We start from the raw sequence: 13,120 nt of genomic DNA, 5'->3' as shown, positions 1-13,120 counted from the left end.
ATGCTTTATGTCCTATCTCACATTATTTTCCCCTTCCATTTTTCTATCATTTGAAAAATGTACACCCCTCATTTTTCTAATGACAGCCCTCCTACCACCACCATCTTGATTCATCTCCCACTATTTCCCCTGTATGTACCTCTGGCTTTGTCCTTGCACCATCTCTCCTTCATGCTTCTCTGCCACCTATTACCTTCCTGTCCCACATCTATTTTCTCTACCTTCCCCTCTAGTTGATATTCATGATCAACCATGCCCCATCATGTTCACCACTCACTATATTTCCCTCTATTCTTATCTTTCTGGCACTCTCCCCCCACTTCCATGAACTTACCCACCCATACCACTTCTTAAATTCATCTTCCTATAACTGAAAGGTCCATGCTGATACAACTTCATCTTTATTTTCCAACTGAAGTAACCATACATCTCTTTACAGCAAGACACTTGTTCCTGTTTCTCTGTCATACTTTAGCCTCTCATCACTTGGCATAAAACCACCCCTCTATAGTCGAGAGTTCTTGGTGACTTCGCTAGTGCAGGTGCTACATAAAAAGCACCCAGTACACCCTGTAAAGTGATTGGCATTAGAAAGGGCATCCAGCTGTATGCAGAAACCATGCCAAAGAAGTTCGATGCATTCTTCTGGCTCACCAGCATGAAAAATGAATGCTAAATGATGATGATGATGATGACTAGAATTTCTAACTAAAGCAAGGAAGATTATTGTTCATTGTACTACAATTCCTCACCATTCAACATTTTTAAGGTGCCCACTCCATCAAATGTTCCAAACTAGCCGGTGAGCTTTCCTATCCAATGACTATTAGCTTCATCAACTTTGTGTAACAAGAAATTGATGAGATGTATTTCTGATATCAGCAGTGCACAGAAAAGTAGTGATATGTGGCTGTCAACGAAGTCTCCGTACACTCTATTTAGAGGCTACAATAGTTTAATGGGACCATCTTCTTCAAGCAGTTGCAACTGTGATGCATTGCCCCATGCTGTACCAGGAATTCTTGTCCTTCATTAGCTTTTAACTTCTCAATTTCTTGTTATAATTTTCATCTAAACTCACTATTTTCTTGGCATATTTTCTGATCTTTTGAGTCAAAACTAATTAAGTTGTTGGTTGATAGCTATATTTCTCCATCATTATTATCATTCAGGTAGAGATAAAATTTAAGTTTGTTACATCTATCATTTGATTTGTGGAGCAAGGTCCCTAAAGGTAAGAACTTTGTATTCGGTCCTTTCCAAACTGAAATATTGAATATTAGCTAATTAAGTAAAAATGAACACCTAATTTTATCATTATTAATATTCACTAGCTTAAAAGCCGCACTCCATGCAGACTTCTAAGATGGCTCCTGTGGAGGGCTAATTGGACCTATGGCCCAAAACTAAAAACAGCAATAATAATAAATCATTTATTGGTACCCTACCAATTTGGTATTACTCTAAATTCAGTTTAAATGAAAAACTTCTAAGTTCACAAATTTTTGGAGTTCTTTTAAAATTTGAATAGAAGATTATATATATATGTGTGTGTGTGTGTATGTATGTATATATATATATATATATATATGTAGTGAAACTACCTATCGTCACTAGATACAAAACTACTATCGCCATTACATACAATCTTCTCATTTAAATATAAATAAATGCGAGCATAGTAGAGAACCCATTCCTTGTCATCATGTGACTGATTATTATTCGAATCGGCAAATTCTTCGAACCTTTCCCGCCAGAACGCAAACTGACCAATCACGGCCCCTAATAAGGTCACGTGATAGAGTAAAATTCTGAAGGCATTTGGAGCCCTCTTAACGTTATAAATAGATCAACTCATACCCCACAAATTTGTCTCGGTCCAGTTTCTCTCAGAGACTGTTCCGTGTACCACACGACAGCAGCAGCAGGCAGCGACCACTTCAGCAGCTTCGTCCAGCCACGATGACCACCGCCGTCGCCACATCAGCAACACGTTTCTATGACTACTACCAAGCAGCCTCTACACCACCAGCGTCAACACGACTTACTATGTACACCACACCAAACTACCGCGGCACATCTCTCTCTTCGATTCTGTTAGGTGACTCAGCTTCACCACGATAAATAAACAGACAAGAGTTCTTAAACAGACAAGAAATTCTCAGCCAGCGACGAACATCTGTATAACAAGAATCACGGCCCGGCATCGATGCCACGACATCACAACTAGTGATCAGCTCTGCCAAACTCAGCCAACTCACTTCACATACAGATTCATATTATTGTGTACCCAAGAACTGGTATAATTGTTCACGTGTTATTGACTCTCTTTCTATCTGCTGTAAACACTCATACACACATGTATCACTCACATACACACTTTTCTTTGTATGACGGCCTGTCTTTGATTATGTTCTTATATGTCGCATTCACACTCTCACACAGACATACATCTTTAACGCTACAATAAATATCTCTGTTATTCATCTTATACGGTTGTGGTCTTTCATTACTGGTCATCTATGTTATCGTCGCATAACATATTAGTATATCATCTTTGATATATATTTGTATGTTCGACAGTGTGACACGTTTAAATAAAAGGAGTCCTCTGTCTTTCCATTCGTCACCATTTCTCCTTTTTGAGTTCGCACGGTCGTCCCTTACATATATATATATATATACACACACATATATATATATATAAGGTAATAGAAGGGGATGTAGCTTCACACGATGTAGAAGACAACTGGAGGTTTCTACGGGACAACCTGCTGAAGGCCATTGACCAGATCTGTGGATGGTGCAAAGTCCCCTCTCGACCCAAAATAACGTGGTGGTGGAACAATGTTGACAGGACTATTAGACAAAAGAAACAGGTTTGGAACAATTGGAAGAATGGTGGTAGCAGGGAACTGTATGACTGTCAGAAGGGAAGCTAGGTGACAGGCTTATTTAGCCAGAGGGGAAGCAGATAAGAAAAAATTTGCCAATGTTCTGCACCATGAGGACCAAAGACTTGAGGTATTTCATGTTGCAAGACAGTGTGTGAGAGAGAATCGTGAGGTCGTGGGAGAGAAATGTGTTCGCATGGATGATGGTACACTTGCTCTAAACGAGGCTGCAAAGAAAGACATTTGGAGACGCCACTACGAAAGATTGCTCAATAAAGCGAATGAATGGGAGAAAGAGAGTCTGCCGAATGTCGACTCAATAGAGGGACCAGCTATCCGAGTTGACAGTACCATGATAGATAAAGCAATTAAGAGTATGAAGACAGGGAAAGCCCTCGGCCCATCAGGAATCACTGCAGAGATGCTCAAAATATCTGTCAGTGTCGGCTATAGCCTAGTCACCTGTATTGTTAACCAGGTGATACACGAAGTAGTCATACCCAATGACTGGTGTAGCAGCACCATAGTCAACTGCTACAAAGGTAAAGATGACGCTTTAGATACAAATAATTACAGAGGTATCAAGTTGTTAGATCAGGTAATAAAAGTCACGGAGAGGGTCATAGCCCAACTAATTAGGGAGAGAGTCAGTTTAGATGAGATGCAGTTTGATCCTGGGAAAAGCACCACTGATGTTATATTTCTGGTAAGACAGCTGCAGGAGAAATACCTAGCCAAAGATAAACCTCTGTACTTGGCTTTCGTTGACAGAGAAAGCCTTTGACAGGGTTCCCCTGATCCCTTATCTGGTGGTCAATGAGGAAACTAGGGATATAAGAATGGTTAGTGAGAGCTGTGCGAGCCATGTACAGAGACGCTGTCAGTAAGGTGAGGGTTGGCAACGAGTACAGTGAAGAATTCCGGGTAGAGGTAGGAGTCCACCGAGGTTCAGTCCTCATCCCCCTCCTATTTATCATAGTCCTCCAGGCGATAACAGAGGAATTCAAGACAGGATACCCCTGGGAGCTCCTCTATGCTGATGACCTCTCACTAATTGCTGAGTCACTATTAGAACTTGAGGAGAAGTTTCAGGTGTGGAAGCAAGGACTAGAATCGAAGGACCTTAGAGTGAATCTAGCTAAAACCAAAGTCCTAATAAGTAGGAAGGTTGATAAAACACAAACCCCTCTGCTCGATCTGTAGAAAACGCATAGGTAGAAACTCTATAAGATGTACCCAGTGCAAGCTATGGACACATAAGAGGTGCAGCAATATCAAAGGAAGGTTAACTAGGAAGTTAGTTTTTGTATGTGGCAGATGTTCAGGAGCAATAAACACTGAAAATGTGCAGAAAACAACTTTGGTCACATTCCAGGGAGAAAAACTAGAGTTAGTTGATAGCTTCCGCTATCTAGGTGACCAAGTTAGTAGTGGGGGAGGGTGCGCTGAACGTGTAGCTGCTAGAATAAGAATAGCCTGGGCAAAGTTTAGAGAGCTCTTACCTCTGCTGGTAACCTCTCAGTCAGAGTAAAAAGCAGACTGTATGACGCATACTATGTATGCTACATGGCAGTGAAACATGGGCCGTGACTGCTGAGAACATGCGTAGGCTCGCAAGGAATGAAACCAGTATGCTCCGATGGATGTGTAATGTCAGTGTGCATACTAGACAGAGTGTAAGTACCTTGAGAGAAAAGTTGAACCTAAGAAGCATCAGTTGTGGTGTGCAAGAGAGACGATTGCGCTGGTATGGTCATGTGGCAAGAATGGATGAGGATAGCTGTGTGAAAAAGTGCAACACCCTCGCAGTTGAGGGAACCTGTGGAAGAGGTAGGCCCAGGAAGACCTGGGATGAGGTGGTGAGGCACGACCTTCGAAGATTAGGCCTCACCGAGGCAATGACTTCTGACCGAGACCTTTGGAAATGTGCTGTGCATGAGAAGACCTGGCAAGCCAAGTGAGACCTAAATCCAAGCCCTCTGTCAGGTGTGTAGCTAACCGACTTATGCGTACCTTCCTTCATTGGACACTAAACTCCGCTTGCGAAGACCTGTTGAGGCAAGTGAAATCGAAATCAAATTAAATTCGACGACTGGTACCCATGCCAACGTCGTCTCCTTCATTGGACACTAAACTCGGCTTGCGAAGACCTGTTGGGGCAAGTGAAAGTGAAATCGTGATGGCACCTGTGCCCAGTGTTGCTTTCCTGGCACGTGTAAAGACATTCAAGCGAGATCGTTGCCAGTGCCGCTGGACTGGCTTCTGTGCAGGTGGCATGTAAAATACACTATTTCGAGCGTGGCCGTTGCCAATACCGCCATACTGGCCTTCGTGCCGGTGGCACGTAAAAGCACCCACTACACTCTCGGAGTGGTTGGCGTTAGGAAGGGCATCCAGCTGTAGAAACTCTGCCAAATCAGATTGGAGCCTGCTGCAGCCATCTGGTTCACCAGTCCTTATTGAAATCGTCCAACCCAAGCTAGCATGGAAAGTGGACGTTATACGATGATGATGATGATGATGATTTTGATAAGGTATTGTGGCTTTGCATGTGTTTGTTCCCCACCTTTGCTTGATAACTGGTGTTGCTGTGCTTATATTCACGTAACTTAGTGGTTTGCTAAAAGTGGCCAATAAAAAACGTACCAGGCTTAAAAAAGAAAGAATTAGTGTTGATTTCTTCGATCAAAAATTCTTCAAGGCGGTTCCCCCAGTGTGACTGCAATCTGATGACCGAGAAAGAAAAAGAAGCACCAAATTCCTTAGTAAAACTTAAAGCTAATGAGGTAACTGTTGTACCATGGCATTGAAACCTCACACGGTTGCTTTACCTGCTAGAAATAGCAACCCAATTCTGGCTGTTCAAGAACCAAATGAAGGGCATATTTCCAGCCCTGGGATTATCCTGATTCCAAAAAGTTACAATATGTCTATGTAGACTAAGATACAGGAGTACCAGACTGACAAAAACAATTTCGTTTTTATTAATATAATTTATTGTTTAGAGGGTTTTGTGGCAAGAAGCTTACTTCCCAACCACATGGTTCTGGTTTCAATCCCACTGCATGGCATCTTGGGCAAACATCTTCTACTATAGCCTTAGGCCAAATAAAACCTTGTGAGTGGATTTGGTAGATGGAAACTGAAAGAAACCTGTTTTATATATATATATATATATATATCATGGCTACCGAATAAATGTCACATATTTTTACAGATAAATTCCTCTATTTACATAATATCGAGGTCTCTTTCTTTCTTTTGTTGTCCTTCCTATCAATATATATATATATATATATATATATATATATATATATATATATATATATATATATTGTGTGTGTGTTTTTGTGTCAGTGTCTACCCCCACCACCGTTTGACAACCAGTGTTGGTGTGTTTACGTTCCCATAACTTAGCACTCTGGTAAAAGATGCCGACAGGCTTAACAAAATTAAGTACTGGGGTTGATTCATTCGACAAAATATTCTTCAAAGCAGTGCTCCAGCATAGCCACAGTCTAGTGACTGCAAAAAAAAAAAAAAAAGATTTAATATCTGAATACTGTGCTGCGTCTACAGATTTTGCTGTATGTGTGTTTTGGCTTACAGGTCCTTCAAGGAGAATTTCTAAAAGTTACAGTCACAAATAAAAAAATTTTTTTTAAATGATCCAGTTAGTGGTTTGTGCATCGTCTGGGAGAGGAGACAGTGGATGACATAAGGAATCTGATATGCAGTTAGCTAGCTTTGAGAATCAGAAACTGTTGTAATTGGCAGAGAAGATGCAGTAAGACAGTGAATATCGAGGTTGGAATGAGTTGGTGAGTGAGAACTTGCTAATCCGTTGAATGTCTTTCTTTTGGACACGTATTCATGTATGTATCCATGTATATATTACACTTCTATTTATGTATATGCATATACTTACTTATATGTTAGTTGTATGCTGATATGCCACGACTGTCTTGAGAATAAAATTTTTCAAAGCTCTGACTCAGCTTGTGTGTATAACTATGTATAGCGCATGCCTATATTCGAATAATTTTTTCCAATTTTACCACCTTTTTTCTTCCACCTCCTTTTCGTTTAGTCGCTCTAGTCAGTGATTTGTCATCTATAAACTATCTTTAATTTTGTTCAAAGTATTTCAGCATACTTCTTCAGTGAAGAGTATAGCTCGAAACTTCAGAATTCACTTTCTCTCGTGGCATTAAATTCAGTGCAGTGAAGGGAAACAACTCGAGGATTTCGACAGTAAAAGGGTATAATTATTGCCCTTGTTTTCTTCGAACTTTTTAAATGTCTACAGCTTTATTGGGACGACCGTGTAAAATTTCGACCATTTTTCAAAGCCCGAATTTTACAACCCCTTGAAATATGCCATTTCATTACATTCTTCCTAATTACTTATAAATTAATATGAAATTTTCATTTTTTGCAACAAGGGCAGCTGAGGGATGTAATCGACTTAATCCAGTGCCTAACTGGCACTTATTTAATCGACCCTGAAAGAATGAAAAGCAAAGTCGAGCTCGGCGGAATTTGAACTCAGAACGTAATGGCTGACGAAATGTCGCTATGCATTATGCCCGGTGTGCTAACGATTCTGCCAGCTCGCAGCCTTGACGAAAATAATCTAATATCAAATTTAGTAATAATGAATAAACAATAAATAATAAATCTATGAAGTGCATTTGGACTAAGATATTTAATAAATCAATCGGTAATAATAGTAAATCAAGCATGGCAGAGTTAAAAGTTGACTGGCCGAAATGTTAGTCTGTACTTTTTATTTCAATTTGTTATTGAGATCAATTCATTTCAACTTTACCAATAATGTTATCCCAACATTCTAGTTTATCTTCACTTAAAATTACTAAACCTAATATGAAACTTATGTTTATGTATTTATTTTGTAAGATTTCTAATGTGAAATAGTGTGTTGAAACAGATATTTTAGGATGGTCATTTTTTTTATTGGGTGTTATTGAGTGGATCTTTGTCAAACAGTTGAACGACCTTCTAAGATGTAGTCAAGAATGTTTGAGAGTGTAATAGCAATTCCATCCCATGTATGAGAACAGTACTTTGATAGTTACTTGAAATTTGTAGAGCTGTAGTATCTTTTAGCTCTGAAAAGAAAGCCCAGTCTTTATGTTGTGTTATAGATGGAATGTTGGCATGAGATGTCATCAGGGATTTGAGGTCTAGAATTTAAAGTAACTTTGATGGATTTAATCATATGTTGTTTGAGAGTGTTTGTTCCCTATTGTCTCCTTCATATTGAGGGAGAATAGGCTATCATATCCCCATTGGAGAATGATTTTAACTTAGATGTTCTTCAAAACAATGTTTGCTTTGTGTTTAGTGTCTAAGGCATGTTGTGGAGTGGAAAGATAAAGCAAAAAGATTAGTTGTACCTGTATAGGAATGTGTATATGTAATTAGAATTGATAGTGAGAAAGTGATTTATGAGCAAAAAGAAGAATGTGGGAAATATAATTATATCTTGTGGTACACCAGTGTTGAAAGAGTGATAGTCAAGAGAGAGAGAGAGAGAGAGAGAGCCTGTCAGCATAAGCTATAAAAGAGTAGTTTTATAGAAAACATTTGAGACAAAAGACAGGTGTATAGCCTACAAATGCCGTCTAATGTCAAGTGAGAGCGACATTGTATTTTTGCCAAAGTTCACATACATGGGATGGAACTGCTATTACACTCTCAAACATTCTTGACCACATCTTAGAAGGTCATTCAACTGATTTACAAAGATTCACTCAATAACACACCATAATCCCACTGACTTACAGGCATATCCACCTCTCTACTCCTTTTACTGCTACAATGTCAGCCTCAGCTTCTTTGAACTAGCTATTAGCATATTCTTTTCACTGAAGTGCACTTGACGTATTTTATATCATCTTTCAGTGACACAAGATCCCTGTTCTTATACTAATCAAACACTCTGCCTAAACTTTCATCTCTAAAGGTGCAACCCAATTTCATTTCCACCCATGTTTGGTTTCTGCAGATATTCAAAAACACATGAACTGTTCAATTCCCCAGTTAGACCACTAACTAAAAAAAACAAAAGTGGTGTTGCTGGCTAGATTATTACCATCATTTTATGATATTCATAACCATTAAAGTAATGTTTCATTTTTTCTTGCCTTTCTCCTTTATTCAGAGTGGATAACAATGAATGACTAAACAATTAGAAAAGTTTTTTTATAGTGTCAGATGGGCGGTTTTGTGGTCTATGTCCTGATTTTCTGTCTTCTGAGTTCAAATTGCACTGAGATCAATTAGGGCTTTCATGTTGATAAAGGAACAATATAGGGCAGTGGGTTGATAGAATTATTAGAACATCAGGCAGTATGTTCTGGCTCTATGCATTGTAAATTCAAATGCCACCTCCTGTTACTGGGGGAAAAAGACAAAGGGAAAAGTAAACAGTGACACTTGTATTAGCATTTGCATCTGACAGATCGTATCAGCAATGGAAAAAAATCAATGGAAACTGTTTCCTCAGTTTGATCAGAGAATAAGCTGCTACCTCCAGACAACGCCATAGAAAAAAATGTAACTAAATGAATATAGTTTAAAAGTTAAATAAATATATACTTTATCTTAAATAAATTATATACAGATATATTCTGGGACTAAAGTGTTTTGCACAAGATCAATGTATTAGCAACAAGGCAGATAGAAAGTTGAATTTTGAAGGACAGATTAGATGCATATACAAAACTTTGAAGGCTGTGACAACTTCTGTTGCTATTTGATTCATTATGAGTAGTTAGCTTCCTGGTTCTTTTGACCTAAATCAGTAGACAGTTGTCAGACAACTTTCAAGCAAAACAATAATCTATAAAAATTAAAAACGAAATGTTGCTGTAAACTTCCCTTCGTTTTATTTGTCAATTTAATCTCACTAAAAACAAATCTTTGTGTTAATGGATGTTAATAACCTTGTTTAATAATGAGATTATCTCTTCTTCAGCCAATCTAAAACTAAAATCATAGACAGACAGACACATGAATTAATGACAAAAATGTATGTGTATATTTGTTGATTTCTTAAATTGAGGTCAATATTACGTAGATGAAACTCTACATACTGTTTTTGATGGAAAGGGATGCAACTCAATATTCCAGTTGGTTTAAAACAAGTTGAATTCTGTTTTTAATAATTGGCTTCCCCTTTGAAATCACCCTTTATCATTACTTTCTGAAAGTTTATGAAACTTTGCATTATCTTCTTCCTTTGGCTTTGCTTGTTGTAATTTTACTAACTTCCATTTCTCTTTGATATTTCCCAATAATCTTATTCTTCAGTATTATTTTCCTCTCTCTCACTTGGAATGAAGTGGTGAATGCTACCTTGAAGATGCTGCATCATATGAAGATGACAAAGGACTACATTTGGTGCTGTAAAAAGCTTATCCATAGCAATACTCTAACAAAAAGTTAGTGCTTAGAAACTGCAATGTTTGTCCCAGTTAGACCTAGATTTGATGCACTCTCACTCACCTTACATCCTAGACACTCAAACCTAGCAACCTTTTGTTCAACCCCTTTCTTGCTGATAGCCTTCCAAAACTTGTCTCACCTTTCCAAAATTTATGTTGACCACACCATCCTCACTTGCCCTTCAGCAAACCTAAATTTAAGGGGCAGCATTCGGCCACCATCATCTCCCACTTTAATACACTCTAACTTCACCGTACTGTGCTGCTAGCAACCACTCTCCTCTGAGCTACCTCTTTTGCTACCCCTCCATACACTTGCCTATCTCATCACCTACCTTAGTTCACTTGTTTTTGCCCAGCCCTTCCTCTTTTCTTGAACACCTCTACATGTCCCTGTTTTCTTTCTATCGTAGTCTTCTTCTCTATACCATCACACTCCTACCCACTCTGGTCCTTCTAAAGTCATAGTTCTTTCTCTTCAATTCCCTTTCTTAGTCACCAGTATAAATGCACACACCTGAATTTATTGCGTACTCTATGTACCTACATTTACTCCCCTATCCTCATCTCTCTAATAACCATTTCTAGCCTTTCTGTCATCATTGTTCCTGCTTCAAATTTATGTTTACTGTGTACACAGCCCCACCACCTCTGCTAACATTGTAAAGTAGTTGGCTAAATGAACAGAGAAAGTGTAAGTTTATAAGGTCCCTTTAGTGTTACCAAAGACTATTAAATCTCTCTAGTATCAGTGTCATGAGTAAATGCAGCCAATACAATATATAGAAGTGGTTGACATTAGGAAAAGCATCCAGCTGTAGAGATCAAGCCAAAAGACACATATGAACACCTAGTCTTTGGAGCTGTTGTTTCCTTTGGGAAACAACTTGGATCATGATGACTCATTCATCCCATACCAGCATAGAAAGCAAATGTAAATTGATGATGATAATAGTTTCATTTACCTCAATATTTGCAAGAAAATAAAATCAATGATCAAATAATTCTATTATAAATAAATCAAACAATTTCATTATATTTTATTTAAAACAGGCAACTCAAGGCTGTATTAAACCTCCGATACCTTTAAGTATGGCCTTCTAGAAGAAATCTGGATTTTACATAAATAACACACAGTATTATATTTATGATAATGTTTTTAAATTGTTACAAATTGTCTATAAAAGAATAAGCACATAACTTCATTCATCAATTTTTATGATCTTATTTTTTTCATAGAATTCATAAAATTTTCTTTAATGTAGTTTATTAAATAGCATTAATTCAATGTAGCCTTCAAACTCTTGGCTGAAGATCTAATATTTCTTTATATTCCAACTACCAATGTTTCAATGAGTCCAGAGCCAAGAAACTTCTTAGTCATAAACTGTCCAAAAAAGATACTGTCCAGAGATAGATACAGCTTACCTGCTATAAAGACTACAATAATTTAGTTTACAGTTTAGGTTCAAATTCTCCTGTCTCATGTCTAGTTTAAACTAACCATTTCCACCATATTATGTTTGTTTAAAGCAGGAGTCAAACACCTTTTGAGACAATCATTTTTAACACTTCCTATTCTAATTTTTGTTTCTAACAACTTTGACTTTTTTTTTAATCCTAATAATAACCTATTTATTTTGTAAAGGCCACCGACCAGATTTGTGGGTGGTGTAAGGTCCCCTCCCGACCCAGAGTAACGTGGTGGTGGAACAAGGAGGTAGACAGGGCTATTAGACAAAAGAAACAGGCTTGGAAGGACTGGAAGAACGGTGGTAGCAGGGAATTGTACCAATGTGCCAGAAGGGAGGCTAGGCGACAGGTTTATTTAGCCAGAGGGGAAGCAGATAAGAAAAGATTTGCCAATGTTCTGCGCCGTGAGGACCAAAGACTCGAGGTATTTCGTGTTGCAAGACAGTGTAGGAGAGAGAATAGTGATGTTGTAGGAGAGAAATGTGTTCGCATGGATGATGGTACGCTTGCACTAAATGAGGATGCAAAGAAAGAGGTCTGGAGATGCCACTACGATAGATTGCTTAATAAAGAGAATGAATGGGAGGAAGAGAGCCTGCCGTATGTCGACCCAATAGAGGGACCAGCTATCCGAGTTGATAGTACCAGGGTAGATAAAGCAATTAAGAGTATGAAGACCGGGAAAGCCCCTGGCCCATCAAGAATCACTGCAGAGATGCTCAAAATATCTGGCAATGTTGGCTATAGCCTAGTCACCTGTATTACGAACCAGGTGATACACGAAGGAGTCATACCAAATGACTGGTGTAGCAGCATCATAGTCAACTGCTACAAAGGTAAAGGTGACGCTTTAGATACAAATAATTACAGAGGCATCAAGCTGTTAGATCAGGTTATGAAAGTTACAGAGAGGGTCATAGCCCAACTAATTAGGGAGCGAATCAATTTAGATGAGATGCAGTTTGGGTTCGTGCCAGGTAAAAGCACTACTGATGCCTTATTTCTAGTGAGACAGCTGCAGGAGAAATACCTAACTAAGGATAAACCTCTGTACCTGGCTTTCGTTGACATGGAGAAAGCCTTTGACAGGGTCCCCCGATCCCTTATCTGGTGGTCAATGAGGAAACTTGGGATAGAAGAATGGTTAGTGAGAGCTGTGCGAGCCATGTACAGAGATGCTGCCAGTAAGGTGAGGGTTGGAAATGAGTACAGCAATGAATTCCGGGTAGAGGTAGGGGTCCACCAAGGTTCCGTCCTCAGCCCCCTCTTATTTATCATAGT

The sequence above is a fragment of the Octopus bimaculoides genome, chromosome 1, assembly GCF_046866305.1.
Source record: "Octopus bimaculoides isolate indiv1 chromosome 1, ASM4686630v1, whole genome shotgun sequence".
NCBI lineage: Eukaryota > Metazoa > Mollusca > Cephalopoda > Octopoda > Octopodidae > Octopus > Octopus bimaculoides.
The sequence above is the reverse complement of the archived record's forward strand: the minus strand, read 5'-3'. Positions refer to the sequence as shown.